At 38.2% G+C, this 25,785-nt stretch overlaps 1 protein-coding gene across 5 annotated transcripts in view; it reads left to right on the top strand.

Moving 5' to 3' along the window:
- The first annotated feature begins 11,147 nt into the window (after window positions 1-11,147).
- C9orf72 (C9orf72-SMCR8 complex subunit) overlaps window positions 11,148-25,785 on the top strand; it is a 42,679-nt gene continuing 28,041 nt past the window's right edge. Inside the window, exon 1 of one of the 5 annotated variants that reach the window (XM_072612681.1) lies at window positions 11,148-11,311. The gene's annotated coding sequence lies outside the window, so the exon portion shown is untranslated. Of the gene's footprint in view, window positions 11,312-11,551; window positions 11,614-11,638; window positions 11,728-11,866; window positions 12,163-25,785 lie in introns of those variants that run through there. The other 4 variants (XM_072612631.1, XM_072612650.1, XM_072612660.1 and 1 more) reach the window with 4 other exon arrangements.

Raw genomic sequence — 25,785 nt, 5'->3', positions numbered from 1 at the left:
TCAGCGGTACATGGAACATTTACAAAAATTGACCATGTACTAGGACATAAAAATCTCACAATCCAGTGCAGAAAGGTAGAGATAATCAATGCATCCTTTTCAGATCATAATGCATTAAAAATTACATGTAATAAAAGGCCATGGAAAGAGAAACCAAAAATCAATTGGAAACTAAATAATCTAATTCTAAAGAAGGGTTGGGTTAAAGAAGAAATCATAGAAACCATCAACAATTTCATTCAAGAGAATGACAATAGTGAGACAACATACCAAAACTTATGGGATACTGCAAAAGCAGTTATTAGGGGAAGTTGTATATCTTTGAATGCTTACATAAATAAAATAGAGAAAGAGGAGATCAATGACTTAGGCTTGCAGTTGAAAAAGCTAGAAAAAGAACAAATTGAAAATCCCCAAGTAAATACCAAATTAGAAATACTGAAAACCAAAGGAGAGATTAATAAAATTGAAATTAAGAAAACTATTGAATTAATAAATAAAACCAATAGTTGGTTTCATGAAAAAACTAATAAAATTGATAAACCTTTGGTCAATATGATTAAAAAAAAGAAAGAAGAAAATCAAATTACTAATAATAAAAATGAAAGGGGTGAACTCACCTCCAATGAGGAGGAAATTAAAACAATAATTAGAAACTACTTTGCCCAACTTTATGCCCACAAATTCGATAATCTAAATGAGATGGATGAATATTTTAAAAAATACAAATTGCCCAGATTAACAGAAGAGGAAGTTGAATACTTAAACAACCCCATCTCAGAAAAAGAAATTGAACAAGCCATCAATGAACTCCCTAGGAAAAAATCTCCAGGGCCAGATGGATTCACAAGTGAATTCTATCAAACATTTAAAGAACAGTTAATTCCAATTCTACATACACTATTTTTGAAAATTGGGGAAGAAGGAGTCCTCCCAAATTCTTTCTATGATACAAATATGGTTTTGATACCCAAACCAGGAAGAGACAAAACAGAGAAAGAAAATTATAGACCAATTTCCCTAATGAATATAGATGCAAAAATTTTAAATAAGATTTTAGCAAAACGAATACAGCATCTTATCATGAGATTAATACATTATGATCAGGTAGGATTCATACCAGGACTACAGGGCTGGTTCAATATTAGGAAAACTATTAGCATTATCGATCACATCAACAACAAAGCTAACAAAAACCACATGATTATCTCAATAGATGCAGAAAAAGCTTTTGACAAAATACAACACCCATTCCTACTAAAAACACTGGAGAATGTAGGAATAAAGGGAACTTTCCATAAAATAATAAGCAGTATCTATCTAAAACCTTCAGCAAGCATTATATGCAATGGGGATAAGCTAGATGCATTCCCAATAAGATCAGGGGTTGCCAGACCTAGAGGCCTGTACTGGGCTACCCGAGTCTTTCTTACCTGTCCCAGGTCTTCGGTTGGCCAAACCGGATAAACGTATGAGAGAAAGGACGTTCCAGAGTCGAACAGGGGTTGAGCCTTATTACAGGGGTCTAGTTACAAATGCAGGAGAATCTTCCTTAGGAGGAAGAGGGGGAGATTTCCTAAGGAGGCTAAGCTTAAGGGATTGGAAGTAGAAGTACAAGCGGGGAGAGAGAGGGAGGGGAGAGAGGAAAGAAAAGAAGCGGAGCCCTACTATCCTCTTTGGCTCCACACGTGCTAAGAGAGAGCTTTCTGGCTTCCTCAATCCTGCTTAATCTTCAGCCACACAGTTTGCATCTCAATACCGTGCTGTTAGGTAACTAGGTGTGCTCCAATCTGGGACGACCTCGAGGGCAGGGAGACTCCACCCATCACGTATCTCCAGGGGAGAGGCGGAAATACCCGAGCTAGCCGAGCTAACTCAGTCTGACCTTCTCAAACCCCTGCTGTTCATGGAGGGCCTCGTAAGACTCTAAGATTTAGAAGTCCCACTTTTACCTGCCCGAGACTGTCCACACGGAATTGAGCTTCCAATCCCAACAAGGGGTGAAACAAGGTTGTCCATTATGACCACTATTATTCAATATGGTACTAGAAATGTTAGCTGTAGCAATTAGACAAGATAAAGATATTCAAGGAATAAGAATAGCCAAAGAAGAAACTAAGTTATCACTCTTTGCAGACGATATGATGATTTACCTAGAGAATCCTAGAGATTCAAGTAAAAAATTACTTGAGTTAATAAACAACTTTGGCAAAGTTGCAGGTTACAAAATAAACCCACACAAATCTTCTGCGTTCCTATATATTAGCAACAAAGTCCAACAGCAAGAGATAGAAAGAGAAATCCCATTTAAAGCTAGGGTAGACAGTATAAAATACTTAGGAGTCTACCTGCCAAAACAAACCCAGGGATTGTATGAACACAATTACAAGACACTTTTTGCACAAATAAAATCAGATTTAAGTAAGTGGAAAAACATTAGTTGCTCATGGGTAGGCCGTGCTAATATAATAAAAATGACAATTCTACCTAAATTAATATACTTATTCAGTGCCATACCAATTAAACTATCAGACAATTACTTTCTAGAGCTGGATAAAATAATATCAAAATTCATTTGGAAAAACAAAAGGTCCAGAATATCAAAGGGGCTAATGAAAAGAAATGCTTGGGAAGGTGGCCTAGCGCTACCAGACCTCAAACTGTGCTATAAAGCAGCAATTATCAAAACCACTTGGTATTGGCTAAGAAACAGAGAGGTAAACAAGTGGAATAGACTTGGCACTCAAGATGCAGTAGGCAAGGAATATAGCAACCTTCTGTTTGATAAACCCAAGGACCCCAGCTTCTGGGATAAGAACTCATTGTTTGACAAAAATTGCTGGGAAAACTGGATAACAGTGTGGCGGAAATTAGGCATAGACCCATACCTGACACCGTACAGAAGAATAAAGTCCAAATGGGTACATGATTTAGGTATAAAGATTGATACCATGAATAAACTGGAGAAGCAAGGAATAGTGTATTTATCAGATCTATGGAGAAGGGAAGAATTCTTTACTAAAGGAGAGATAGAAAGCATTATGAAATGCAAAATGGATAACTTTGATTACATTAAACTGAGAAGTTTTTGCACAACCAAACCCAATGCAACCAAAATCCGGAGGGATGGAGGAAATTGGGAAAGAATTTTTACAGCTAAGCTCGGGGATAAAGGCCTCATTTCTAGAATATATAGAGAACTGACTCAAATGTATAATCATACAAGTCATTCCCCAATTGATAAATGGTCAAAGGATATGAACAGGCAATTTTCAGAGGAAGAAATTAAAGCTATCTATAATCATATGAAAAAATGCTCTAAATCACTATTGATTAGAGAGATGCAAATCAAAACAACTCTGAGGTACCACATCACACCTATAAGATTGGCAAACATGACAGAACAAGAAAATGATAAATGCTGGAGTGGATGTGGGAGAGTTGGAACACTAATTCATTGTTGGTGGAGCTGCGAGCGCATCCAACCATTCTGGAGAGCAATTTGGAACTATGCCCAAAGGGCTACAAAAATGTGCATACCCTTTGACCCAGCAATATCACTACTAGGACTATATCCCCAAGAGATCATAAAAATGGGAAAGGGTCCCACATGTACAAAAATATTTATAGCAGCACTCTATGTAGTTGCCAAAAACTGGAAGTCAAGGAGATGTCCATCAATTGGGGAATGGCTGAATAAATTATGGTATATGAATGTAATGGAGTACTATTGTGCCATAAGAAATGATGAACAAGACTTCAGAGAGGCCTGGAAGGACTTATATGACCTGATGCTGAGTGAAAGGAGCAGAACCAGGAGAACTTTGTGCACAGCAACGACCACAGTGTGCGAGAGTTTTTTCTGGTAGACTTGGAATTTTTTAATAACGCAAGAACTTCTTATAAAAAAAAAAAAATCCCAAAGGTGGTTCTCAAGGCAAAATGCCTTCCACACTCAGAGAAAGAAATATGGAAGCCATTCACAAAATGTAGAAGATCATGTTTGTGTATGTGTATGTGTTTGTGTATCATGTTTTGATTTGTTATATGATTTCTTTCATTTATTCTAGTCTGACTACATAGCATGACTATAGTGAAAATATACTCAATAGGAAAGTATATGTGGAATCTATACAGAATTGTATGCAGTCATGGGGAGGGAGGGGGTAATGAGGGGTAGGTGGGGGGGATAAAATCTCAAGTGTATGGCAGTGATTGTTAAACATTAAAAAATAAAAAAAAAAAAAAGAGATAACATAAAAAAAAAAAAACCAAAAAGAACTGGCAGGAGTGTGTAGGAGAGGCTGGATTTATTAACAGGTTATCATATTATGTATAAAACCAGAGAGGTGCTACTGAAGGAAAAAATTCAGATGGGAAAAGAGTTAGCTAGTTTACATGGGAATTCTCAGCATTCAGGTTCTCCTTTAAAAGAGCAAGTTAGTCTCAGGTAGCAGAAGACAAAACTGTCCATTTAGCTCAGAAGAAGAAACTAAAGGCTGGCAAAAGGAGTATGCATGGGGCCTTTGTATAGGATGAGCCTAACTGCCACAGCTACCGCCAGGAGAGTGCATGGCATGAAAATGTAAGAAAGTCAGAGGAGGAAAATGAAACAATGTTAGAGGAAGAGGCTTCTTGGGCAGAAGCACACCTAATACTAAGACGAAAGCAGGAGAACTGGAGGCGGGGGGGGGGGAGGGTGGGGACAAATGATATTTAGGGAGACAATTGAGGATGTCAAGGAGGTCATAGATATTTTGAGGTGGTTCACCCAAAGGATGGGAAAGGAAGATAGGAACTAATACAGTTTTAGTGGGTAAAATAAAAATAGACCCAATCACAGAACCTTCTGAAGTGATTACTTTAAAGTAGCATCCCTATGCCAATATTATAAAGGAATATGTTGAGGCAGAAGTGTTAGCCCCTACAATTACTCAATGGAATAATCCTGTCTGGCCACTATGAAAGCCAGATGGGACTTGGAGGATGACAGTGTATTATAGACAATTGAATAAGGTCACTCTTCCCTTTACCTTAATACCATTACCTTAATGTTCTGGATACCATTACCTTAATAGATAAGATCCAGAAATACGATAGGACTTGGGTCCAGAGGTATTGATTTAGCCAATGCTTTCCTTACTATTCCAATGAATTGGAACCAATCTGTTTTCACTTGGCAGGGCCAACAATATGCTTTTACCCACTTGCCACAAGGATATCTGCATATATATGAATTTCATTGGGGACTTGAGCAAAGTAAAGCTTTTGAAGAAACAATGGCTGCTATACAATTGACTCTAGACTTATGATCTATGCAAAGTAGCCTAGTGGAATTATAAGACTGTACAGGATGACTACGCAAACTGGAGTTTTTGGCAAAAACAACAAAGTTGAAATGTACCCTTAGGATTTTGGTCAAGGAAACTCCCTTCATATGGAGTTCAATATACCCCTTTTGAAAAGCAGTTGTTAGCTGCATATTGGGCTTTAGTAGACTGAACAACTGACTCTGGGCCATGAGGTAACATTAAGGCCTGGAATCCCAATTATGACCTGAATAATGAGTACCCCAGTTTCTCACAAAACTGGATGTGTGCAAGAGGCTAGTATAATTAAATGGAAATGGTATATTCAAAATAGATCTAAAACAGGTAAAAGTGGAGTTTCTGCTTTACATGAATCTATAGCAAACATATATACTGAGGGAAAGGGTACTTCCCCCATGAAACAAAGCAACAGATGGTACAGTCCTTGGTAAAATGGAATGAGGGATATGATGGATTAACTGAAGAATAAAAATGACATGTGTAATTTACTGATGGGACAGTAAAATATTTGGGCCACAAAAGACACTGGAAAGTGGTAGCCTCTAACCCATGTACTAGGTGAACTTTGGAATGTACTGGGACAGGTGGAAGTTGTCAATATGTGAACTTATGGCAGTACGTCAAGCTATCAAAACAGAACAAGGAGGACAGTGTCATATATTCACTGATTCATGGGTGGTAGCTAATAAATTAGCTACATGGATGCCCATGTAGAAAAATCAAAATTGGGAAATCCACGGCAAAAGATTCTGGGATTTTGTTCTTTTATTCATTTTTATTGGATTATCTAATCCATTCACATTTAAAATTATGACAGGTTAATATTTTTCCCCATTTGTCTCTAATAGTCCCCCCCTCAATCTTTTAATTAAAGGTTTTATCAATTTTTAAAATCCTCTTTTAAATTAGTACAATGCTCTTTTATTTATTTTTGTTTATTTGACATTTAAACAAACCTCTTCTCATAGATTTTCTTTCCTCTTACTCTCAACCTATCCCTTGCCCCTAGTTTCAGAGTTTTACTTGATTGCTTATATTTAGTTATCCAATTCTGCACCCATTTTCCCCCTTTCTTGGTCAAGTATTTAATCAATCCCCTTCTTTATACTTCCCTTAAGTTTCCTTTCTTTGGGGGCTGTATTTTTCTTCCGCACTTTTCATCTTAGCAGGATTTCATATTTTTTCTTTGTTCTCATTGTTTTCTATTCTTTGATTAATCGCTTTTATACTTATTAATTCCTTCTTTAGTCTTTTTTGCATTTCTCATGTAATTAAAGCTTCTGAAGTGCCAAATTTGAATCCCTTCATTTAAATATTTTCTCCTTCACTTAAATTAAAGTCAACTGCAAGTCATTTCATCATTTGCTGACGTCATGGTCCTCTTTGGAAACAAAAGACAAACACAACAACAATTTTCTATGTGATTGCCTTATAAATGTTACTCTTTGTCCCCCTTTTGTTGCTCCCGACTCTTAGACAAATCAATAGGAAATAGAGAGGGTAAAAGTATTATTGTGCCATGGTAGAAATTTCCCTCTCCCTGGTCATGCAGTCCAATTGTGTCCTCTGCCCTTTCCATAAGAATTTTCCTTTACATTTGCAACATAATTTCCTCTCTGGGTTCACTCCTTTCCATCCTTCTGGATGCTAGTTGCCCCCCACAACTCTAATTTCTCTTTTTCTGAGGTTGTATCACAGAGTCAAAAAATTCTTTTGGAGGTAGGTCTAAGGACCAAATTCCTGCAGATTATAGCCATTCCCTATCTTCCATTACAGAATACATCTATCCTAGGAGTGTTCTTCAGGGGCACCTCTTTCACCACTGAAGCAAGATCTCACTCGTTCTCATTTCAAATCATCTTTTTGCCTCACCCGTTGTCTCCATGCTGGTCTTAACGCTGAGAAACTTAACAGGAGTTACTTTCCCTTCGCTGTTTACCATTGACTTGATTAAGGCAAATCACATAGTCCTCTTCTTTTTTTTCTCTCCCATTTTGTGGCCCCTCCACTTTGCAGTTCTGTCCACAAAATACACTCTCTGTGTCATTATCATTTGTTGGACATTGGGGGGTTATGAGGTGTAGTTCGTGGTGTTTCAGGCCTCTTCTTCTATAGTCACTTCTCCCATCTCTTTAAGTTCTGCTTTCATTTTTATTCCCTTGTGTCCTTTTAGATATTTCTTAATGATCCGTTCTTATTTTTTAGGCTCACAGATTTCTCCTTAGTTTTTCTTGTCCTTCTAATACTCTTGAGGGCTAGGGCTAATTTATTTCATTATTTTTTCTTTTCTTGGTAATTACATTTATTTTCCTTTCTTATATTCTGATGTTCCAGGTTCCACAAGTCTAATAATCTGCTCATGTCCTTTTTTTGGTGGATTGGCAGATGAAATGCTTCAATGACTCTTCTTTATGGAATGTCTATTTTCATTGATACTTAGGTTAGCTGGGTATGTCACCTGTGTTGCCTTTTGAGCTCCTTTGCTCTCACAATTAGATTATTCCATTCCCCTATGTGATTTCTAGTGCATAAAGAATAGTTTTATTATTAAATTTTATTTCCTTTTATCTTCTTGTTAGCTTGCTAAATCTGTTGTCACTGGAATTGTTCAATTTAACCAGTTGGTATCATGGGGTACTTTTTCTGAATGAAATATGTAGATTCTCTTGATTGCTGCTTTGTTATCTGTATTCAGAAGTTTATGGCAATTTTCCTGTATTATGGTATTCAAGTTTATTTACTTGTATTCTTCTGGGGGAACTATAATCCTTAATTTTATTTCAATGCACTTTTTTTTTTTTAGAGCAATGTGTTTTGCTTGTATACAGATAATATTTGTTAACTACTTTTTGCTTTTCTTCTTCCACTGTCCTTCCTTCAGTATTTTTATACCTCTAAATAGCTATTTTTTTTTTTTGCATCTTTGGAGAGACTTGCCACTGTATATTTATGGTTTTTGATTTGTATAGGCAAAAAAGTCTGCCACTTGTTCCTTTTAAATTATTTTCAGGATTCTGATTTCTCTTGAATCATTTTGAAAAATTCTACAGGGTACTGTCTCACTGAGAATGAGTTCACTTTCCTTTGTCTTATAATATTTATTTAGTGACATTTGCAATAATTTAGATATCTTAGTACCATTTTCCTTTCTAATTTATCTACTTGTGTGAGTTCTTTTGTTTTTTTCCTGCTCTTCCTGAGATTTTTAATTTAGTATTTTCCCCTTCTATTTCCCTATTAATCATTTTCTAATTCCTACCGTTTTGATAGGCTCCCCAGGGGCTGTATCAGCTGTTAAGTTAACCTCTCACTTTGGGGAATTAATTTCTCACTGGCCTCAGTTCTGGCCCCTAGAAGCTTCTGGGGACACAGGGCTATATCTAGCTGGATACAATTCCCTTTCCTTCAGACTTGATTCAGCCACACACATAGGTGCTAATGTCCTCCAACAGTTCCCTATGTCCTTTACTTCTCTGGTTGAGAGATGCTATCTAGGCAGCAGATACTCCCATTCTTCTATTTCCCCCTCCTCCACAAGGGGAGGGCAGAGTTGAGGTCTTCTGATTTGTTTTGGGCTTTTTTTTTTTGTCATTAAATGGTGGGCAGCAGCAGGAAACTCCTGAATAGCCCCTACAGCACAAGCATGTGGGTTGGGACATGAGCCGAGACAGAGAATGGTAGCTGGAGAAGGACTATGGTTCTCTATTGTTAATTCATTACTGTTACTTTACTAAATTTCTTGGTATCTTGGTCTGTGGAGACAGCTGAAATTGCATTAACTCTTGGGCCTGCTTTCTATTTGGGGGAGTTTTTGAGAGTTAGTGAGGACTGAAGATATTAATAGACCTTTAGTAGATCCTAATGTCTCCCATCCCGGTCCCCTACAATCTAACCTCCACACTGCTGCAAAAGTTATTTTTTGAAAGTCTAAATCTGATTATGCTACACCACCCACTCACTCACCCCACCCCACCTCCCCCCCCCCCCCCCCCAATTCTGTAACTCCAGTGGTTCCTACTGCCTCTAGGATCAAATATAATGTCTTTTGTTTGGCATTTAAAACTCTATACAACCAATGCCCTTTCTGCCTTTCTGGTCTTTTTTATACTTTTTTCCCATCAACAATCTAGACACACTGGCCTACTCGTTTAGATGGGTTCATGCCCCATAAGAAATTAGTCTCCTTTGCTCTCTCTTCATCTGATTAGATGCTCCAATCTATCCTAGGAATGATATATCTAATGGGACTCTAGGAAAGTGTACTTTTATTGAGCTATCCTATTTCCCTGTGTCTTGTCCTGTCCCTGATCTCCTTTTCGGAGTTTCCCATCTCTCAGAAACCTCTCTAAATCATTCAATTGTTTCTGTAACCTCACTGCGTGAATTTTTCATATGACCTATGGTTATGTGCTCTCACAGCTAATTTTCGTATATATGTGACTAATTTTCTTATTTTTATGAATAACAATTTCCATAGTTGACTGTGTACCAAAATATCCCCAAAGCAAGCAACATGTATATTAATTCTGTTTGATTAATGAACATAGACAACTACTTTCAACTAATAACCTATGTGAAAGAGCTTATTAAAGGAAAGTATATTTTTTGACAAGGTCAAAGGAGCCTTAGTTCACAAGACTCCTGAAATACGTGTAAGTGAAGCACATGTCCTGGAAAGAAATAACAAGACTACTGTACTATAATTAATAACAAGACTACTATAAATTTAAAAATATTTAAGTAATTAAAACAATATTTTATATTAATATATTAAATACTTTGATAAATTAAAATCTGGTAATAAATTAATGTTCAATAACAAAATGCTACTATCCATCAACAAATTAACATTTATAATAATAACAATTATGCTTATGTGCCAGGTATTATCTACGCACACAAAAGTGTCTAATCTCAAGTAGCTCACAATCTAATATGTACAAATAAACTAAACACGGATAAAACAGGAAATAATTAAAAATTGTTTATTATTTTAAATTACTATTAAATTATTTTAACTTAAAAATTAAGAGGGATTGGGAAACACTTCCAGTAGACAACGAGATTTGGGTGTGTCATGTGACCTTGGGCCAATCATTTTGCCTTTTTCCCTTTTCACAAGTGGAGGCCTGTGCGTCCGAGACCCGATGGTTTGAAAAACAACTCATATTTAAAAGTTTTACAAATCGGCTCATCAACAAGCATTTATTAAGCACCAAGCGCTACACTAGCGGCAGAAATGAAGCCATCCCTGCCTAGAAGGGGGTCCCATTCTGGTGGGGTGGGGGCCGGCGGTGCACACACGTGAGAACACCCTTAACACAAGCCAGCCTGAGCGGAGCGGCCTTCGAGGCGCACTTCATCCTGTGCTCCCCACGACCCTTTGGGTCGGGTACTGTTATATCCTCACTTTACAGATAAGGAAAGGGCCTCGTCCAGGCGGACACCTAGCACGGAGTCACAGTTGGGAGACCAAAAGGTTCCTTTAAAGAACCTCAGAGATCTGGCACAACTGCTTCACACAATAGCATGGCTTCCCCTCTGCCTGCGGTGGCGGCGGACGTCGCTAGGAACTATCACAGGACGACCCTGGCTCTCTCTACCTGGGGAGGATCCTCCCGCCACTTCCCTCCATTTTCTCAGTAGAGTTCTTCCGGGCCCAAGGAAAACAAAAACTTAACAAGAAGGTACTCTGGTATCACGCTACTGATTACGCCCCCTGGAACCCGCGAGACGACGTATGACGTAATACGCCACACTCCCCACCCTCTCTTCCCGAGTCGGCTCTGACTTCCGTAATTGGTTCTCGAGCCCCGCCCCCATCCCACTCCCGACTCCGTCGTTATCCCACGCCACCGCACCAAAGTAGGAAGCGAGTAGACTGCAGCTTCCGCCCAAAGGCAGGATGGCGTATTTAGGCTCTCTTTCCCCTCCTGCCCTTTCGCTTCTCTCCGCCGGCGGAATCAGCAAAAGATTTGGAGGTGAGTGATGAACACCGCCTTTTTTTTTGAATTATCCCGGCCCAGAAACCCTCCGGGGCTCGTAAGGTGTTCGCCAGAGAAGAACAAACATTTGTCAATAAAGCTTGTTGACAAACACTGGATATGTAGAGAATGGGAACCGGGAGCAGGCGGTGGGCGGATACCTTTCCGTGCTTGGCCAATGGGAGCTGCACGAGGCTGGACGAGTTGAGGAAGGTTGGTGAGAGAGCGGTAGGGGGCGGGGCCCCGCGGGAAGGGGCGGGGCTGCGGTCGTTAGCCGGAGGCTGCTGCGGCAGCTGCGGGTGAGTGGGGGGAGGGGGGCGGTCTGCGACGGGATGAGGAGAGGCGTGGCGCCTGAGTCCCCTCTCCCCGCGGGCTTCGGCCTCTTTCTTCGTTCTGGCTTTATCTGGGAGAAAGTAGGTAGCCAGTTCCCCTCGGACCCGCCGCTCTCCCGCCTCAGGCGGCGTAGGAGAAACCTTGTTTGGCCTGGCAGGTTTGGGTCAGTTTCGTTCCTTAGTCGCCTCCGCCCCCGGCCCGGAGGATTCTGGGATGGGGACTTCTCGGGCAGCACCTTGTTGACTCGCAGCTTTCCCCGGGTGCCGGCCGTGGGGCGTGCCACCCCCGCACCGCCCCCTGGCCGTGGCGGACACGCCGCCGAGAGCTAGTGCCTTGGTAGTCCGGCCCCTCTTTCCCCTTGCTCTGCTCTCCTAGCATCTCCTCCCGCCCTCCGGGGTAGTTGTCACGCCCGCTCCCGCACTCTCCACTCCCACCCGCGTGACGGGGCTCCGTGGGACGGGCAGGAATCACGGCCCAGGGTGCGAGTTTGCATTTCAGGTTCACCTCCCGATGAGGTAAGGGGACGAGGTTGGGTCTGGACGCTTCTGTTTGCTCTTTAAGGGAAGGGGAGCAAAACTTGGTAAGAAGTGCCCCAAGTAGTGTCTACACTTTACAAGGTTTCCTTGTGGATAGATTTCAGGGAGCCTGGGACCTTGGAGGGAAGAAAGTCCCGCCTTTATTTTAAATAATCGCTGACTGAAATTTAGCTTCAGGCTTTTTAAAAAATGGGCAGCATTTATATAGCGCCGTAGAAATAATCTCTCTCTTTATCCTCACAGCAACCCTAGGAGGCAGGGGTTGTTATTATCCCCTGTTTCACATGAGCAAACTGAGGGGTCATACAGCTAGTGTCTACGGCCAAATTTAAATCGTGTGGCTGACTCTTATCCACTTCACCATGGAATCTAAAGAAAAAAATAATACTCATGGAGCAACCTCAAACACTTGACCCTTACTAGCTGTGTGACCTTGGGCAAGTCACTTAAACCCCAATCGCCTTGTCTTCCCTCCTTCAAAAACAAAAACAATATTTCGATGAGATATAGGCTTTACCAGACTACAAAGAGGGGTCCAGGATATGGAAAAGGATCAGAACCTTTGTGTTTAAGGGCTAATTGAGATGGTAACATTTAGTTAGTGTTTGGCCCCTTGTGTAAAACGTTGTAAAGTTGATTTATGCAAAGGAAATAATCAGTGTGTATGGGGGCATCAAGCCAGCAGTTACATTAATTTTTAAAAGTTACACTGATTATGAATTTGCTAAACATGTAGAAGAAAACCTTTGGGGGAAAGCCATACTTAGGATAGTTTATTGAAAAAGCTGGTCACTCCTCTTGCTTCCCAAAAATAGTGTTTCTTTTTAGGAAGGTATGAGTATCAAACTTTAACATTCTAGTAAGTATTGTGTCGAGTTGGTAGAATCCTGTCAAGACATTTTTCAAAATTGCACACAAAATAGGCCTTTAAAAAAATGAAAAGGTACTGGAGGATTTGACAGCTGGGAATGTGGTATATTTAGGAAGCTATGATTGTGTTAGAAGCAGCAAAGTAATATAAACAAAATGGCTAATACCTTTATGGGATGCTTAAGCAAGTAATTTAAGTATAGCTTTACTCAAACCTGGTGCAAGTATTTAGGAGCTACTTGATTTATGCTCATATCAATGCTCTTAAGTAATGAAAATCTCATTTTTTAAGCAGCTGGGTATTAAGTCCCTCAATTACAAAATTGAGACAGTTTCTGGCCTATGGGAGCTTTACAATTTAATGTGGGTAACATTGCACAAAGAAGGAAGTTTGGGTCTGGGAAGTCCCTGGGATATTAAGCAGATCTTACGTGACTATGCTGGGGCCCTTTTCCAGAACAATGCTAGTGAATTGCTAACTGTTTCCCATTACAAGAGTTGGAAAAGGGAGAGAGGGTGCTCTTACTGTGGCAGAACAGATAATAAGATGCCCCAGATTGGATGTCTGGGATGCTCTTCACACAGATACATAAAAAGGGCATAGTAACTAACATATGGTAATTCAAGACTTAGGAAACAATTTCGTAAGAGATATATCATAGTGCCAACAAAGGTCACGAAGCTTGAGAATGCAGTGAAGTCATGTAGACTAGTGAAACTGTATACAGCTAGAAAATATCACTTGCTTTAAAAAATGAAAGTTACTGGATTTGCGCATTTGAGCAGTCCTTTGCTTTATATACTTTCTAGACAAGTAAAACCAACTGAAAAAGAACAACACATCTTAAAAGAGACATGCCAAATATAACAAAAATGGCGTTGTGTTCCATGCTAAAAGACTATGTTAGTGATACTAACCCACTGAACCTATAGATAGATATGGATAATGTCTTTGAACCATTTAGTCAGTGTCACCTGTGAGCTCTGCTTAGTGTAAGTGTCAGGGGAGTGTCACCAGCAAGATGCAGTCAATTTACCAACATTAAAGTGATGAATAAAAGTTCAGCGATGCTGTAATAGGATATTTACGTAAGTCTTCATTTGCTGGTCTTCATTAGGGGCAATAGACCCTCAGGGTCCAAAAAAATGTCATATGTATTTACTGAAGCAGTTTTAAAGGGTGAGTTGACTTACAGACTTTTAGTTAGCAGTAGTTAGCAGACTAAATGAGGCTGTTGTACCAGTCATAAATAAGGTATCCCTTTTTAAGCAAAAGCTAAACAAGCAGTAAACTACAGACATCAAAAAGTGAAAAAAGTTCAAAGATATTCACCAAAATTGTCTGTTTAAAGTGTTGTCAGAGGAGAAGCAGCATGAAAAGTCTCCTGCTTCTGGACTGAGCAATATGATTTAACTACTTGAAGAACTTGAGGCAAAACATTTAACCTTTACCCCCTCAGGTTGCTTACATGTAAAATAAGGGAGTCATAATTATAATAGATAATAGTAGTATTTATAGAGAGTTTTAAGGTTTGCAAAGTACTTTACAAATGTTATTGCTTTTTGTACTCACAGCCCTGAAAAGTAGGTACAGTCATTATCCCCATTTTGTTCATGGGGAAGCTGAGGCAGAGGGGACACATAGTAAGTGTCTGAAGCTGAATTTGAACTCCGATCTTTCTGACTCCAAGTTCAGCTCTCTATCCACTATAACACTTAGGTGCCTCTTGGTATTTCTCTGATGTAGTTTAGGAAAAATAGTTTATCAGCTATTTTTGTAGAAAGCACACTTCATGGCAGAACAGGTTTCTTTTTGTTTGTTTCTTTAAAGTTTTTAATCTAGGGACTAGCCCCCAACTTTCTAAACCAGCTAGATTTTTCAGTTTTCACGGAAAGAAAAAGAAAGTGGAAAGAAATAGTAACCATAGGACAGTTATTCCCATTATTATCCAAATTGGGAACTAGGGGTGGAAAATGAAGATCTGCCCAATAATCTTGAAGGATCTTCTGAGAAGTCCCCAAGCATACTTGGCCAAACTGTTTCCAGAAGGACAGAGGGATGGGGGGAAGGGAGAATGAAGAAACTTCTTTTGATTATGGTTGCAGCATGGTTGATCTTGAATACCTTCTTCCCAAGGAGAGACCAAGCAAACCAGTACAAGTACAGTGTTAGCTGAGAAGACCAAAAATTCTCCAAGTGGGACCCCACTACTTCTTTGCATCAAACAGCAAACAGTTTGTTACAGAATGAAATGCCCTTCTGATTCTTGTAAAATTGTACCATGTATACCAGATGCATATATGAAATTCTTACATATTTTGTGCCTGAGTCATGTTGGATAAATTCTTATAATAATCTTAGGACACCAGAATACTGGGCTTCCATTAGACCTCTATGAAAAGTCACCTGATTTTTTCAAGAGTATATACTCTAATAACTGTATATTATATTGAACAAAGGTCTCAATGTAATTACATTGGTCTTTTCAGACATCTTACCAAATACGGATTTTCATCACAAGAAGACACCATGTATGGTAGAAATGTCTATTAAATCCCCCTGCCTGTTATGTGGACTAAGACCTACCCCACATCGCCCAGACTAGGTTTTACTTAAAGGATAGCGAAACTACTCTCACCCTTAATTGGTCCAGAGTGGCCTAACTCCAGTAATTTCTCCATTGACATGAACACTCCAAGAATCTTCTCCCAACTTAATCAGTGGTATGTTTTTGCTAAAACATCCTTTCTTTGTGTGGCAAAGTAAACTGTGTTTTGTTAATTCTGTCTGATTTCATTCCAATTTGGAACCTGAACCATCAGACTAGCCTGAGTCAACCCTGTTCTACAGCAGTATGTGTTTGTAAATTAATTTTTGCCACCTTCCTTGGAGGACTTGATCTTCTCGATCATTTTTCCTGACAGGATTTCAGTGATAAATATTTTAAATGAATTTTACCTCTCTTTATACTAATTATAGTGTGTGATTAGCATTGTGTTACTATTAATCATTTAATTTTACAAGTGGAAAATATTTTTCCCTAATTTAATCAAGTTTGACTGTGTTTCTGTTCAGTTTCAAAAAGAACCTTTTCAGTTAAATTATGGTAGTATAGAGGATGAGACCCTGTGCTATCTGTGACATTGCTCAAGTCATTTAATATTTCAGTGCCTCAGTCAACACTCTAAAACTGTAAGTTATATCATATTAGTTGCTGACCTGCAATAGGGGAAGAAGAATCCACAGCTGGAAAGGAGAAAGAAGGGAGATATTGTGGAGGTAGATTGGGTATGAGTGGGTGCAATTGGCTTTATATGTGCCTGAATACAAGAAGAAACAATCCTATAAATCCCACCCCCACCCGTTTTCCTCCCTTTCACTACTACATACCTGATACCTCTATTTCCTCATTCTCTGCTGTCCTCAATCCATTACAGTCTGGCTTCTACACTCACCATTCTACTAAAACTGCTCTCAAAGTTTACCAGTAACCTTCTTAATGCCAAATCCACCAGCCTTTTTTCCATCTTCACTCTCCTTTGATCTCTTTACACGTCTTCATTTGGTTTTAGAGATGCCACACTTTGAAAGAATGCTGACTCAGATCCCAGCTCTACTTCTTAACTACCCATATGACCTTATGCAGTGGGACTCGGTTTCCTCATCTGAAAAAATGAGATGGGTATACTTGATGACCATTATGGTCATCTGCTCTAAACTAATGATACTTCTGTCTCAGTGATGTTCTGTTTTTAAGAGGCAGTGTAGTTGAGTGGAAAGAGTACTGAACTAGCAGAAAAGAGAGAAGAGATTATAATCTTTTGAGGGCAGAAAGTTGTTTTCCCATTTATATCTGTAGCATCTTTAATAGTGTCTTGCACTTAGTGCTTAAATGTTTATTGAAGTTTCATCTGTTTCCTTTGTGATCTTAGACAAGTTATGTATTTCCTATTCCCTCATCTTTAAAATAAGGAGGCTGTACTAAGTCATCTCCAACAATCTTAGGAATCTTCCTCACCTCTTAATGTGGGTCTGTTTTGGGGACACTCTTCTCTTTATGCTCTTTATTTGGCAGTATCATTTTTTTGTCCACTAACTTCATCTACCACCTCTATGCAGATTACTGATCTTCACATGTATGTCTATGGGCTTGACCTGTCTTCTGAACTCCAGATCTCTTCTCCAGCTGCTTTCTAGGACATGTTTAACCTGATTGAGAGGCTGTATGGTATTGTAGAGTGTTAGTCTTTAAATGATGAGACCTGGATTTCAGTGCTGCCCCAGATAATGACTAGCCCTTTGACTCTGGGCAAGTCACTGCTGAACCTCAGCAAGTACCTCTCAGAGATCATGTAAAGATAAAATGAAATATTGTATATAATGTATTTTACATACCTGAAAATGTTAAATATGAGCTGCTGTTTGTGATGATGATAACACTAAAGCCATTATGGTCCCCTTAACATTTCAAATTCAATATGTGCCAAATTAAATTTACTATCTTATTAAATCTGCTTCCCTTTTTGACATTATTCTTTCTGTCTGTGGTTCTTTCATTCACCCTATCTTCCATGTTCTTAACTCTGGTTTCACTATTGACTTCCCACTTGTTCAATTTTTATATCGAATTAATTACCAAGTCCTATTGACTCCATTTTCACAACATCCCTCACATTTTTCTCTTCTCTTTTCCCAAAGTAGAAACCTTAGTGTAGACCCTCATTAACATTCAGCAAGACTTTTGCAATAGCCTTATGACAGGGCTTTCCACCTGCACACATTTGTCTTCCTTCATACTATTGCCAAAATAATTTTTTTATATATATACCTCACTTCTGTTCAGAAATCTTAAATGACTGCCTATTTCCTATAGAGCAAAACAAAGATTTTGGTATTTGAAATCCTCTGAAAATATGGCATCAGTTTATCTTTCCAACTTTTATAGCATATTTCTTTGTATATCATCCTAGATAAGTTGAATTAGCCTCCAGTCTCCAGAAGTACATAATTCTCTTCTGGCTCCTTGCTTTTACTTACACTTTTCTGTTAATCATTCTCTCTCATTAAATTTCCATTGATCCTTTAAGATCCAATTCCTATGCCATTTCTGTGAAATTCTCCCTTTTATCCTTCTCCCTGCACTAATACCCTATCATCACCTCAGAATTCACCTGAACCTTACTTTTCTAACTTTTCAACTCATTTCAATTCAAAAAGCACCTACTATGTGCTTTGAAAGGGATATATAATTATCTTTTTTTTCCATTATGCCCCTTTGAGACTGTAAGTCCAATGAGGGTATAACTTTTATCTTATCTAAATTGCTTTTTCCTTGGTTCCCAGTACAGTATTCTGACCACAGATCATCTTTTTAATGATTGAACATTTTATAGGACAGTTCATAAAAGCTTCACTTTACCTTTTTTATGATGAATATAAGCAAAAACACTATCATGAAAAATTGTAGGATATATGCTATTGTCTATTGCAGTGGACAGAGAAATAGGGAAATCATTTGAAGAACCTGACCAAATCCTCCAAATTAAGACAGTTTATAATTGGTGACTTCAGTACGCAAGGGAACATGTTGAAAGCATGGTTCAAAATTAAGAAGTAGGTCAAGTTTTTTTTTTTGTTGTTTTGTTTTATTAAATTATTTTGTTTTCAGTGTTCTATAGTCACTTCCATATATCTTAGATTTTTTTTTTCCCCTCCTTCCCCCTTCCTTCCCCACTCCCTCCCTGAGACAGCATACAATTTTATATAGGCTCTCCACATACATTCCTATTAAGTACATTTTCACCTTAGTCATGTTGCATAGAAGAACTAAAATGAATGGGAGAAACCATAAAACAAAGCACAATACAAAAGAAAATGGTCTGTTTCATTTTGCGATCGCAAAATCGATCCATAGTTCTTTCTCTGGATATGGAAGATGTTTTGCCTCAAGAGTCCATTGGGAATTTTTTTAAGTCTTTGCATTGCAATGAAGTACTCAGTCTACTAGAAAAATTACTCACATACTGTGGTCGTTTCTGTGTACAAAGTTCTCCTGGTTCTGCTCCTTTCACTCAGCATCAGTTCATGTAAGTCTTTCTAGGCCTCACTGAAGTCTTCCTGTGTGTCATTTCTTATAGCACAATAGTATTCCATTACATTCGTATAGCACAGCTTGTTCAGCCATCCCCCAATTTCCAGTTGTTGACCACCGCAAAGAGAGCTGCTATAAATAGTTTTGTACATATGAGACCCTTTCCCATTTTTATAATTTTTGGGGGATACAGTCCTAGAAGCGGTATTATTGCTGGGTCAAAGGGTATGCCCATTTTTGTAGCCCTCTGGGCATAGTTCTAAATTGCTCTCCAGAATGGTTGGATCAGCTCACAGCTCCACCAACAATGAATTAGTGTTCCAGCTCTTCTACATCTTCTCCAACATTTATCATTTTCCTGTTTTGTCATGTTAGCCAATCTGATAGGTGTGATGTGGTACCTCAGAGTTGTTTTGATTTGCATCTCTAATCAATAGTGATTTAGAGCATTTTTTCACATGACTAGATAGCTTTACTTTCTTCCTCTGAAAACTGCCTGTTCATATCCTTTGACCATTTATCAATTGGGGAATGACTTGTATTCTTGTACATTTGACTCAGTTCTCTGTATATATTAGAAATGAGGCCTTTATCACAGGCACTAGTTGCAAAAAATCTTTCCCATTTTTCTGCTTCCTCCAAATCTTGGTTGCATTGGGTTTGTTTGTCAAAAACTTTTCAATTTAATGTAGTCAAAATTATTCATTTTGTACTTCATAATGTTCTCTATCCCTTGTTTGGTCAAAAATTTCTCCATTCTCCACAAATCTGACAAAGACATGGGTCAGTCTTAAGAGACCACTCAGAAGCCTCATAATGTCTTTATATCATGAATATTTTATTAGAAAAGTTTCTGAGTAGGCACTAGACATGACAAGCACTGAGCATTACAAGAAATGAAAACAACTAAATCTTCATAGATAGGGAAAGACTAATTACAATTGTAGCATTCATTTCAGAAACAACTGACCATGTACAATCAATGATCAAAATAAATGCCATTACTTACAGCAACTCCAACCAGATTTAATAAAGTGTATACTTTGAAAAAATTGGAAATTGGTAAAACTAAAGGTGTTACCTATAATCATTTTATAAAATGAATGAAAAACAGGAATTAAAATGAGGAGGTAAGGATTTTCAAACATGTTGGCTAATAGACAGCATTCTTAGTAAACAAAAAAATTTGGCAACTAAGTGCAAAATTGGTTTAGAATATAAGCTTGTTTGAAAAATTATGGAAGAAAAGGATAGAATATTAGAAACAGAACATCTTGTAATACAACACAAAGCAAAATAGGAAAGTAAGTCTATTGTCTGTTCTATAGTTCTATCATCTATTCGCACTGATGAAGATAATGGAACTACTGTAATTTGTCTCTCCACCATCTCAGTACCCAATAGAGTTATATTAGGAACTGTCACTGCATTTAAGAGGGAATCTAGAAGAATGAGTGGACTTGACTATATATATATGTATATAAATATATAAGAAATCCTTTGAAGTAACTTTCCTGCTATGATAAACATTTTGGGGGGAAAACTGACCAAAGAAGACTTATGCAACTAACATTATAATTGTTCTGTGTACTTGTCAAGGATATTATTAATGAAATCAGAAGGATGGACATTCTCTAATAGATAAATAGCAAAGGATATAATAAACAAGTAGTTCTCAAAAGGAGACGAATTAGTTTTTGACAGGCGCTTTAAAAATGCTCTAAAATCAGTGTAATAAGAGAAATACACATAAAAATAACATATCATACGCATTAGATTGGCAAAGATTACAGGAGAAAATGACAGTTTCTGGAGAAACCAGTTGGCTCACTGATGTTCAGTTGGCAGAATTGAATTGGTCTAGCCATTCTGGAAAGTGAATTTGGGAAGTATGCTCCAGAAGGTCACTAAACTGCATACCTTTCGGCCTAGTGGTACCATTTCTAAAAATATATCCCAAAGAGATCACACAGAGGAAACAAGACCCATATTACAAAAGTATAGTAGCACTTTTTGTTTTAGCAAAACCCCCAGAAACTTAAGGGAGTGCCCATCATTTGAGCAATGGCTGAACAAATTATGTTATGTTAACAGAATAGATTATTATTGTACCATAAGAAGTTGCAAAAAGGACAGATTTTTTAAAAAATCTCCAAACAATGCAGAATGAAATGAACAGAACCAGAATAATTTATACAGGGACTGATTTTGTAAAGAGAAACAATTTTAAAAGACTTACGAGCTCTGGTCAGTGACTAACTACAGCTCCACAGGACCAGTGAAATGTGCTTTCCTACTTCTTGATGGAAATGACAGATGAAAGGTTCAGCAGAGTTTTGTTGTTTGAACATGGTTCTTTAATGAATGAATGTGATTTGCTTGGCTATGCTTTCTTTTTTTATTTTGCTTTTTACAAGTGAGAGGTTTTTATTCCTGAGGAATGGGAAAAGAACGCTCAATACTCGCAATGACCCCACCCCAAAAAAGCATCAACAAGACATTTTATTAAAAATACTCAGAACATAAGGTGGGGTGGGTTGGAGTTCGACGGAAATAGAAAAATGAAACCTAGCATGTTGAATTATATACTTTAAAAAAATCTGTATCTTAAAGGAATTTGTGATTACCCAAGTATTCTCCTTTTTTCCTGTTCTTTATATGGAGTAATGTTCATGTTTAGTAAGTTGAGAATAGCAAAATTTTTAAAGGGAATAGGTATGTTTTTAGTAATTGATTTTGTAGAGCAGACGATATATAGTCATAACAGTGGAGAAAATATAAGAACTTGTCATGCTTCTTGATTTTCAAAGAACCTTTGATCCAAAGGAAGTTTAAAGATTTTTCTTAATATCTTCCTTACATGTGTAAAAATAATATGAAGCTCTATCACAGATTCAGCCCCCAAAAAATGTTATTTGATGATCTGAACAAAGTGAGAAATAAAAGCAGGAGGGACAGGCTCATCTGAGCTGTTCAGTGATGACAGAGAAGATACCTTGTGCTGAATCCAAGTAGATGATTCCCTATCTATGGTGGGAGTTCTCCAAATTCTCATAAGCAGATAATGTGCTTATTTCACTGAGCTTTGCAATATTTGTTTTCCTTAGTTAAATCCATAGTTTTTCAAAAAGAGATTGATTTGATACTCATATTTGCAGCTTGACAGAAAACTCATTGACTTAATTGCATCATTGTAGAAAGAACAATAGATTTAGAGCTAGAAGCTGTGGGTTAATTAGAATTAGATTCTACCTCTCATACTAGGAGACTTCGATACATATTGATCCTCCCTCAAACACTGTTTCCACACACAAAGATAGCCATACATTTATTATTGCTGTCACCCACAAACGTACTGCCTCCACATTTAAAAATTCCAAAATCCCCTTTGACTTTCTACCTCTTCCCCTGCCTTCCTTTATATAACCCTACTTTTCATCTGTACCATGATCTCCAATCCCTTGACTTCTCACACAGGCCATTTCCCCTACACTAGCCACTTTCTCTTTAACCCATCTTCACCCAGTGGGGAACCAGTTCAGTCCTATGTTGTACTCTTTTCTTGATTTTCCAGACTCCTTATCATTTCAGTGATTTTGTGCTGCTAGGTTTCAGCCCTGGATCATTTCTACCACCCACAGCTTTTGAATGCTATTGAATAAAGTTGGAGAAAATCATGTAACTGCTCTGATTGGGTCTACAACAAGTCACATAATCTCAACTGGGCCCTCATTGTCACCAAATAATCCTGCTATACCTCTCTTCTCAATTCACAATACCACTCTCCACAGCAGCTGTTCTAAACCTTTTCAAACTTCCCATGGTAGTTCTTTCCCCCACCTTCTCAACTGAGAACCTTTCCTCATATTTTTATAGAAAACAATTGAGGCCATTGCAGTGAGCTCCTTCTTCCCTCTTTCTCTTCTATCACTCAGATGTATTCTGCAACTTTGTCTTCTTCATCCCTGTGTCACATGATAAAGTGGTTTTATTCCTTACTAAGGCTAGCCCCCTTAACAGCTCAAGCAGTCCCAGTCTCTTCCAACTCATTTTCTACAAACATGCCCATTTCTCCTCCATCCTCAAAAGAACTTTATCTTTCATTCGCCACTAACTGACATCCTACATCTCTTCTCCCCTTTGTTGATAATTTCCATAAAAAAGCTTTTTTTAAAATAGGTGCCTCCACTTTGTCTCACACTTTTTTTTTTTTTTTTAAAAACAGTCTGGCTTCTGACCTCATCATTCCACCAAATTGATCCCTCCAAAGATTTTTGTTCTTGTTCAGTCATTTTTTTAAATTGTGTCCAACTTTTCATGATTCCAGTTGGGGTTTTCTTGGCAAGGATAATGTAGTGGTTTGCCATTTCTTCCAGTTCATTTTCCAGATGAGATAACAGGCAAACAGGGTTAAGTGACTTGTCTATGGTCACACAGCTAATAAGTGTCTGAGGCTGGATTTGAACTCATTTCTTCCTGATTCTAGGTTCTGTGCTCTATCCACTAGGCCACATAGGTGCCCAAAGGTTCATTGGCTTTTTTTCAATTCCATTCTGCTTGTTTTCTTTGTAACCTTGGTCACTGTTAATCACACTCTCCTCCTTGATTCTCTCTAAGTTTTTGGGACATCACTCTCTCGTGGTTTTCACTCCTACCTAACTATGCCTTCTTTGTCAAATCTTTCTCCAGATTACACCCTCTGACTCATAGGTGTGATTCAGGGTTCTGGCCTGGGTTCTGTCTATATATTATACTTCGTGATCCCATCAGCTCCTCTGGGTTAAATTATAGTCCCTGGAGCCATATTTGGTGGGAAAATCAGACCAGGTCATACTTGAGAAATTACATAGTGCTTTCCTTGATTTGAAAAACGTGTGCTTCTATAAAACTGGTCTCTAATACTCAGATTCTCCCAGTGAAAATAACACAGTGTCAGAACAATAAAAATTTCTGGTAATCCAAAAAGGCAACAGAAACACCTAACAGATATATGCTATTTGCAAATGAAAAGTGCTGTTTAGTCACATGACCAGAAAAGGAGGTGGGGGAAGGATGAGAGGTAGTAGACAGGCAACCTGCCTGCTAAGCTGGTATTTTCCAGATAGTTAAAAAGGAACAAGAGGAACGCCTTCTGCATGTTAGGAGGATTTAAGAAAGAAGTGTCAGCTGCACAAGATAAGGCACAAAATGACTTAGAGAGTTAAGTCTTCCTACTAATTCATAGTTTTGACTACATACAATTTGCTATAGTTATCAGTGATGCTCTTGTTTTGGTTCTAGACTACTACAATAAAGCAGATACCTCAGTAAAGTGAGTCATGGGAATTTATTTGGTTTCCCAGTGTATATATAGAAGCTATGTTTACACTGTGTTGTAGTCTGTTAAGTGTGCAATAGTGTTGTCTAAAAAAACAGTGTACATACCTTACTTTAAAATACTTTATTACTAAAAATGCTGACCCTCATCTGAGTCTTCAGTGACTTTTTTACTGGTAGAGAGTCTTGCCTCAATGTTGATGCCTGCTGACTGATCAGGGTGGTGCTTGCTGAAGATTGAGTTGGGTGTGACACTTTCTTAAAATAAGACAACACTGAAGTTTGCCCCATCAATTGACTCTTCCTTTCATGAGCAGTTCTCTGGCAAGTGATGCTGTTCTATAGCATTTTACCCACAGTGGAACTTATTTAAAAATTGGAATCCTCTCAAAACCTGCCACTGCATTATCAACTAAAGTTTATGTAATCTTCAGTATTGTTGTGGCTCAGGGAATAGGGAGACCTGAAGAGAGAGAGGCAGGCTGTGGTGCCCCAATACAATTACAGTAATAACATCAAAGATCAGTGATCACAGATCACAAGTAACAGATAAAATGATAATGGAAAAGTTTGAAATATTGCAAGAATTACTAAAATGTGGCACATCTGTGCCACATACTGTTGGAAAAAATGGCACCAATAAATTTGTTTGACAAAAGGTTGCCATAGAACTTCAATCTGAGAAAAACCAAAAAGCACAGTATTTGCAAATCACAATAAAACAAGGTATGCCTGTAGTATGTACATAACATAATTCCTATACTGAGACAGACCTTGGTTTAATAATTAAAAACAAAACCACCTGATTCAGAAAGACTGGGTCCAGACTGTCACTAACAGTATAAGCATGGGCAGTTTGCTTACTCTGTTTTAATTTCAGAACCCTACCTCAAAAATAAGGAGGCTTAGGTAAATTGTCTTTGAAGTCCCTTTCACACATTTTATGCAATGTGATTTTTATGAGCATTAATTCTTATTCTGTAACAAATTGGTAAACCTAAGGTCAATTGATGTTACAGTGCTGTTTGCTGTAATATTGCAATTACCCTCCTCACCTTTGCTTTTTTATACTTTTGCCTGTTTTTTAATAGTCCAATTGATTAATTTTGGTTGAGTCTCATTTTTTTGGCTACTTTCATATATCTCCCTCATACCACCCCACCTTTTCTAATTTTCTGCTTTTAATCTTCTGTGATCATGGGGAAACTGCAACCATGCATACTAGAGTTCTATAAAATAGGAGTAAACAGGTTCTGAATAGGCTCTTAAGGGACCACATACATAAATCTTAGTGAGATTTATAGGCCTCTTTTTTCATTATTTC

The sequence above is a fragment of the Notamacropus eugenii genome, chromosome 1 (assembly GCF_028372415.1).
Source record: "Notamacropus eugenii isolate mMacEug1 chromosome 1, mMacEug1.pri_v2, whole genome shotgun sequence".
In the NCBI taxonomy this organism is placed as follows: domain Eukaryota; kingdom Metazoa; phylum Chordata; class Mammalia; order Diprotodontia; family Macropodidae; genus Notamacropus; species Notamacropus eugenii.
This window is presented reverse-complemented; position numbering and strand designations above follow the sequence as displayed.